The 8,127-nt window shown below is 46.2% G+C and overlaps 1 non-coding gene across 1 annotated transcript; it reads right to left on the bottom strand.

The window, feature by feature from the left end:
* Positions 1–311: 311 nt before the first annotated feature.
* LOC125497154 (small nucleolar RNA R71) lies at positions 312–418 on the bottom strand. Its single transcript, XR_007273794.2, has one exon. It is a non-coding gene; the product is annotated as a small nucleolar RNA R71 (small nucleolar RNA).
* Between the last annotated feature and the right edge of the window lie 7,709 nt (positions 419–8,127).

Genomic DNA, 8,127 nt, shown 5'->3' with positions numbered 1-8,127 from the left:
TTCTTCAAGGTGGAATTCCGGGTTCCTACAAATTTCAGCATTCACCCTCAGTATACTCGGATGGTGAAAGCAGAGCAGTTTTGTGGGGGGTCAGATGAAGATCCTCTAGACCATCTCGACAGGTTTCTTGAGATCTGTGCCATGATAAACTAATGATGTCTCTCCTGACTACATCAAGATGCACTTGTTCCGGTCCTCTCTTACCGGAAAAGCAAAGTCATGGCTCAAGAGCTTGCCTGCTAATTCCCTCACTACATGGGAAGAAGTCACATGGCTTCTTGAAGAAATACTTCCCGGAGTGGAAGACTGCGGACATAAGGAGGAAGATCTCCTCATTTGAGCAAGAGAACGATGAGACACTTGCCGAAGCTTGGGAGCGGTTCAAGGAGATGATCCGTTCATGCCCACACCATGAGTTCAACAAGAATCTACTCATGCGATTTTTCTATGATGGTCTTGATCCGATTTCACGGGCCAACCTTGATGCTGGAGCGGGAGGTCAACTATCTAAGATCCCGCAAGAACAACTTGAGTCCACAATTGAGGAAGTGATCAAGAACTACTCATGGGGTGGAAGACGAAGAGGTGCTCAACCTAAGAAGAGCGGAAAGTTTGAAATTGACCCCATGGATCAAATTCAAGCAAGATGGACCAACTCGACAAGAAGCTCTCCAAGATCAATCTTGCATCGTCTACTCCTTCACAGGTAAACTCTTTTTCTTGTGATATTTGTGGTGGTACTAACCATGATACTTCTTATTGTGGAGGTACCCATTCGGAGCATGTGGCGGCAATAATTCAAGAGGAGATGGATATCAAGGAAACAAGGGTATAGGAACAATCAACAAGGAGGTTGGAGACAACCTCAACAAAACTACACCCAAGGATTCAACCAACCTCAACAAGGATGGAATCAACCTCAACAAGGGTACAACCAAGCTCACAACCAAGGGTTTGCGCAAGGGTATAACCAAAAAACTATAACCAAGGTGGTTCCTCCTCACAAGGGTCCAACACATACCAAGCTCCACATCAAAGGACCAACAACCCAAAACCTCCCTCCAATCTTCCATTTCCCCAAACAAAATCCCGAACCTACACCATCTTCCGATCCAACCTCTCTCCAAATTCTCCAACAACTCCAATCCATGAACCAAATTCTCCAAAACCATGAGCAAAGGTTTCAAGAGCTACAAGCCCACAACAAAATGCTTGAAACCCAAATTGCCCAAGTAGCTGAGAAGAATCCCTCCACCCCCACAAATCAACTTCCAGGCCAACCCATCCTAACCCCAACCTCCATCAAGCCAAAGCCATTCATTTGAGGTCGGGAACAAGCTATGCGGGTCCTAAGATGCCGAATGGGGAGAGAGAGCTGGATGGAGAAGCTGAAGTTGTTGAGAAGGAGGATGGAGCTGAGGAAACTGAGAAGGAGGAAGTTGAGGAGAAAAATGAGTCACATGTTCAAGTTGGCGACAAAAACACTTGCCATCACCTCCACCAACCAAATCCTATGTGCCTCCGGTTCCCTATCCTCATAGGTTGGTAGAGAGAAAGTTGAGTGACAAGTTCACTAAATTTCTAAATGTGATGAAGAGCCTGCAAATCAACATCCCATTCCTTGAGGCTATGTCTCAAATGCCAGCTTATGCTAAGTTCTTGAAAGAGATCCTCTCCAATAAGCGAAAACTTGAAGATGAGCTTATCTCCCTACCTTACCAAGTGAGTGCTCTTGTGCAACGAACTATGCCCAAGAAGCAAAGAGATCCCGGGAGTTTCACCTTGCCGGTGAAGATAGGTGACTTAGAGCCTAAGGGTGCACTGGCCGATCTGGGAGCAGTGTCAATTTGATGCCCCTTTCTATTGCAAAGCACCTGAAATTTCCTCTTCATCCTACGCGCAAAACGATTCAATTGGCGGACCGCACTGTGAGAGTCCCTTGTGGTGAGTTGGAGGATATACCGATTCAAGTTGGGCATGTGTGTTTGTACCATGCGACTTTGTGGTGATGGATATGGAGGAAGATCCTGAGACTCCTCTTATTCTGGGAAGAGAAGCTCTAAAGACTTTGGGTGCCGTGATAAACTGCAAAAACGACACAATCACGGTTGAGGTAGCTAATGAGCGGGTGGTGTTTGAGTTCTCTAAGACACTGAAGAGACCTATGATGGAGAAAATTTGCCGGGTAAGCCTAGTGGAAGATGAGGTAGAGGACACATGAGTGTGGATATTCTGGGACGATTGTATGCTGCACTTACCGACACCCTTACTTGGACATGGAAGAGGAAACGCAAGATGAGGCTTTGAGGTTCTAGCTGCATCATCCACTGATAAAGAGGAGTGTTCTAAGCCTCCTCCCAAGGTAGAGTTCAAACCCCTTCCCTCCTCTCTTAGATATGTTTTTCTTGATGATGCATGTACTTATCCTGTTATTGTCAATTCGAGTCTTGATGACATTTCTATATCAAAACTGATTGGAATTTTGCAAAAATATAAAGATGTCATTGGGTATTCGATTGATGACCTTAAGGGGATAAGCCCTTCTCTTGCTATGCATCGTATCCATCTCATCGATAGTAATGCCTCCTCCATCGAGCATCAGAGAAGGCTCAATCCCAACCTCAAAGAGGTTGTGAAAAAGGAGATCTTGAAACTACGTGACGCGGGAATCATCTATGCTATCTCAGATAGCAAGTGGGTGAGCCCGATTCACGTGGTTCCAAAAAAAGGAGGCATGACTATAGTTGAGAATGAGAAAGGAGAAACAATCTCAACTAGGACTGTCACTGGGTGGAGAGTCTGTATTGATTACAGAAAACTGAACAAATCCACCCGGAAAGATCATTTCCCCCTTCCCTTCATTGACCAAATGTTGGAGAGGCTTGCTCGTCATTCACACTTCTGTTTTCTCGATGGTTATTCCGGATTCTTTCAAATCCCCATTCATCCGGATGACCAAGAGAAAACCACCTTTACTTGTCCGTATGGGACATTTGCATATCGAAGGATGCCCTTTGGTTTGTGTAATGCCCCATCCACTTTTCAAGGTGTATGACAGCAATCTTCTCTGACATGCTAGAAGATTCCATTGAAGTGTTCATGGACGACTTTAGTGTGTGTGGTTCGTCTTTTGACACATGTCTGGTTAATCTTGAATGTGTGTTAAAAAGGTGTCAAGAGACGAACCTTGTACTGAATTGGGAGAAGTGTCACTTTATGGTCGAGGAAGGCATTGTACTTGGGCATAAAGTGTCGAAAAAGGGTATTGAAGTAGATCCGGCAAAGGTTTCGGTTATTGAGAAGCTTCCGCCACCGAACTCGGTGACGGGAGTTCGCTGCTTTCCTTGGACATGCTGGTTTTTACCGCGTTTCATCAAGGATTTCTCTCAAATAGCCAAACCATTGACGAATCTACTTCAAAAGATGTTGATTTTGAGTTTGATGAGTCTTGTACTAAGGCTTTTGAAACTCTTAAGAAAGCCCTTACTTCTGCCCCATTGTGCAAGCTCCGGATTGGAGCTTGCCTTTTGAACTAATGTGCGATGCTAGTGACTTTTCAGTGGGAGTTGTTCTTGGGCAACGCAAGGAAGGGAGGCTCATGTGATAGCCTATGCAAGTAGGACTCTGGATGATGCTCAACGGAACTATGCAACTACGGAGAAGGAAATGTTGGCCGTGGTTTTGCTTTTGACAAGTTCCGTTCCTACTTGACATGTAATAAGGCGGTGGTGTATACGGATCATTCTGCGGTCCGGTATTTGATGAGTAAGAAGGATGCAAGCCTAGGCTCATTAGGTGGGTGTTGCTTCTTCAGGAGTTTGATTTTGAGATGAAAGAGAAGAAGGGGACGGAGAATGTGGTAGCTGACCATCTTTCTCGCCTCCTCCTGAAATCTGGAGGAGATTCCTATCGAGGACGATTTGAGAGAAGAAGCCTTGTTCGCCATTCTGAACAATGAGGTTCCATGGTTCGCTGATTATGCAAATTATCTGGCTTGTGGGATTGAACCTCATGGTTTTACTTCCCAACAAAGGAAGCGGTTCTTTAAAGAAGTTTCGAGGTTCTACTGGGATGACCCGCTCCTTTTTAAGAAGTGTGCTGATGCGTGTTTAGGAGGTGTGTTCCTAATCATGAGATGGCCTCGGTTTTGCATCATTGCCATACTTTGGCATGTGGAGGACGGTGGAGCAAGCAAAACTGTTGCTAAGGTGCTCCAATGTGGTATGTTCTGGCCAACATTGCAAAGGATGCCCGAACATTTGTGGTGGCTTGTGATAGATGTCAACGGAGTGGTGGCATCACAAAGCGACACGAGATGCCTCAACAGAACATTCTTGAGGTTGAGCCGTTTGATGTCTGGGGGTCGACTTTATGGGCCCATTCGTTCCTTCCTGTGGGAATGTAATTTCTTGTTGCGGTAGACTACGTGACCAAATGGGTGGAAGCCATTGCCTCTCCCACCAATGACCATAAGGTAGTCACCAAGCTTTTGAAGAAGATCATCTTCCCTCGATTTGGGGTGCCCCGTTGTGATCAGTGATGGCGGTTCACACTTCGCCAAAAAGCAATTAGAAGTACTATGAAGAAATACGGGGTGAATCACAAAGTAGGTCTTCCTTATCACCCCCAAACACAAGGCCAAGTAGAGGTTCGAATCGAGAGGTTAAAAATGTTCTTGAGAAGTGGTCAATAGGACACGAAAGGATTGGTCTTTGAAGCTTGATGACGCTCTTTGGGCTCTTCGCACGGCTTTAAGACGCCATAGGCACCACTCCCTATCGCCTTGTGTATGGCAAGGCATGCATTTGCCGGTTGAGCTGAGCACAAGGCTTGGTGGGCATTAAGGAGCTCAACATGGATCTCACTTGGCGGGAGAAGCTCGAAAGAAAGGCTAGTAGACTGGAGAATTCGTTTTGACGCTTATGAGAGTTCTAGACTATACAAAGAGCAAACGAAGAAATGGCACGACAACCGGATTCAACAACGAGATTTCCGGGTTGGGGACAAGTCTTGTTGTTCAACTCAAGACTAAAGCTTTTCCCCGGAAAGTTAAAGTCCAAGTGGTCGGGTCCCTTCTCTGTGTTGAAGACTACTCCTTATGGGGCTTATGAGGTTATGGGTGAGAACGGTCCATTCTGGGTGAACGGTCAAGATTAAAGCTCTACCATGATTCGCATGCTGTTGGCTCCATTGGTTGCTTGATTCTTCGCTCACCTGAGCGACTCTCATGATGGATGTATCCTTTTTAGTCAAGCTAATGACTTAAAACAAGCGCTACACGGGAGGCAACCCGTTTCTCTTCTTTCCTTTCTTTCATTTCTTTTATTTTTCCTTTGTTTGTTAGTTAAGCTTTTGATTTATCAGTAGCCATGAGAGGTACATTGGAACATCTGAATTTTTATGAGAAGTTGAGTGAATTGAGTGTTTTGGAAAAGAAATATGTACAAATCAGACGGGTTAGGTGCTCCCGCACCTGTTCAATGTGCGCCCGCACATGAGAAAAATTTTCGGAAAAAAATTTTGGTGCGCCCGCACCAGATTTTGAACACGATTTTCAGAAAAAAAACAGAAGACTTTGGTGCTCCCGCACCTAGTCCATGTGCGCCCGCACCTTGTAAAAAATTTTCGAAAAAAAAAAAACCAGGTGCGCCCGCACCCACACAAGGTGCGCCCGCACCACTTCTGTCGACTAATTTTGAAAAAAACAGACGACTTTGGTGGCGCCCTCGCACCAAAGCCTACGAATATTTTTTGGAAAAAACAAAGGGAGAGGTGCGCCCGCACCTCTGTTGGTGCGCCCGCACCAACATGTTTTTTGAAAAAATTTCGGTTGGTGCGCCCGCACCAGGAGAGGTGCGCCCGCACCAAACCGGCTGGGCGAAAACGCATTATTTTCGGGCCCTCTCCTCTTTCCTCTATATTTTCAACACTCTCTCACACTCACTCACTTTCTCTCTCTTCCTCCTCTCTAGATCCGGCACTACCCACTTTTCCGGCGACTTTCAAGGGAAATCTCACCAAAATCTTCATCACCATCTTCTCTACAACATTCAAAGCACAAAAATTGGGGGTTTTGCAAGGATTTGATTTCTAGGGTTTCAAAATTGGGGATTTTCATCTCCATGTTGGTAACTCCCTTCTAATCTTTGCTTTTTCATCAATAATCTACTAAATTGGACTTCTAGTGTGTTTTCTTTTAGATTGCATGCTTGTTTTCCTAATTTCTTTTGATTGTTCATGAACTTTGTCATATTTGTGTTTGGTGATGTGGTGAACATATGCAATTTTTGTGTTTGTGATAAATTCATAATATTCTACTTTGTGAGAACTACATTGCTAAATTGTAGGTGTTGTTGTTTTTGTGCATAATTGTGGTTGGTTTGGGAAATTGGCTTGAAAGTCTCTTTGAGTGGTGAACTCTTGATTGCTAGCAACTTTGTTGCTACTAATTGTGGATGGCTAGCTGGTAGATCTTAGGATTATTTTTATTTTCTTTTTTTGTGTGTTTTCCCTTTTGTGTGGTTTGATTTTTCTTTTTGTGTGTTTTGTTTTTTTCTTTTGGTGTTTCTTTGTGTAGAGAGTCCGCTTTGTGGTTGTGTCTTGCAGCAGATCATCACTTCTCCTTCCCTTTTTGCCAAACAAAAATTCTTTATCACCATGGGAAGAAGTGGTGGTGAAGGCTCATCCAGGTCTAAGCGAGCAAAGACGGGGTCTCTTTTCACAAGGACCTTCGTCTAGCTCGCATCCCCTCCCCTTTATGCTCTAAAGTTTCCAACGCCGCTCATAAACAAATTTTCCAACAACTTTCTGAGCGCACGTTTCGTCCCACAAAGTTCTATGACCACACTACCTGCAACTACCTTAACATCGAGTCGATGATAAGGGAGATGGCAGATAATGTCGGGTTATCGGACTTCCTTGATATTCATGAACCTACTTACGATCAACTCACTCTCGATTCTTGAGTACGTTGAACGTAAGTAATGTGACAGGTGCTCTAACTATTCAATTTCGATGTTTAATCAAGCTAGAGCACTGTCTTTTGACGAATTCTGTGAGGCGTTTGGGATGGACCCTCGAGCTCCTGCGATGCCCCTTTGGGCATCATCTGGCAGGGATACAATGAGCAAGAGTGGTGGGCAAAGATCACCAACGGTACGACTTCGTTTCGACGAACTCGTCCAAAGCGTCGGAGATCATCCACCTTGCTCTCCGATACTTCCATAGGATGTTGGTTTACACCATCTTTCCTAAACAGGAAGTCGGGCAGTTGCGGAAGGACGAGCTGCTGGTTCTCTGGTTGGCCACTGACGGGGCCACATAGAGCCCGCATTAACTTTGCTGCTCTCCTCCTCAACCGACGCAGGAGATTCGGGGGGGCACAACGGTGACTGGGGAGATCCTTTGTGGTGGCATGGTCACCCGGCTAGCATCCTACCTTGACTTGACCGATGACCTGGCTCGCTTGGAAGCCAGCATGCCTACTGCTGGTCAGTCCAACAGATTGGATGGTGCCAGCCTGCAGCAGATGAAATTTCTGCGCAATTATAAAAAGGAAAACTGCATCTGGCTTCTGGGGGGCGACCTTACTGTTATATAGGGCCCGACTTCGTTTGGGACCTCCCAGCTAACGTTGAAAACCGTTGGCGGGTTCCCCCTGCCCATGACATCCCACGGGCTATCCCTGAGCCCATGCCTATGGAGCGCATTCCACGCGTTCCGAGAGGTCCGAGGCCCGACCACCGCATTCCTGAGAGTGAGGTGGCCGAAGCTTCCTCCTCTCAATCTTTCGACATGGGCTCTGTCATGGCAGCCATAGCCCAGATGCAGGCCTCTCAGGAGGCCAATCATCGTGCGGTTACGGCTACTCTTGCCGGTATCCGCACCGACCTGGACCATGTGTCTAGGGTGGCTTGGCGTACTCACCTCGCCAATGTCCACTCCGGACATGAGCCTCCCTTCCCTAACCATCCCCACTATCCTCCTTCTTTCGACCCTCGAGAAGGGCCGTTTGAGGAGCCTTCATTCCGTCCTTAACCCCACTACCCATCCTACTATCCTGATGGGTCCTCTGGTGGGTATTTCCCTCCTTACCCCCCTCCCGATGGGGGGGATGGTGGGAACTAT

The sequence above is a fragment of the Beta vulgaris genome, chromosome 4 (assembly GCF_026745355.1).
Source record: "Beta vulgaris subsp. vulgaris cultivar EL10 chromosome 4, EL10.2, whole genome shotgun sequence".
NCBI classification, from domain to species: domain Eukaryota; kingdom Viridiplantae; phylum Streptophyta; class Magnoliopsida; order Caryophyllales; family Amaranthaceae; genus Beta; species Beta vulgaris.
This window is presented reverse-complemented; position numbering and strand designations above follow the sequence as displayed.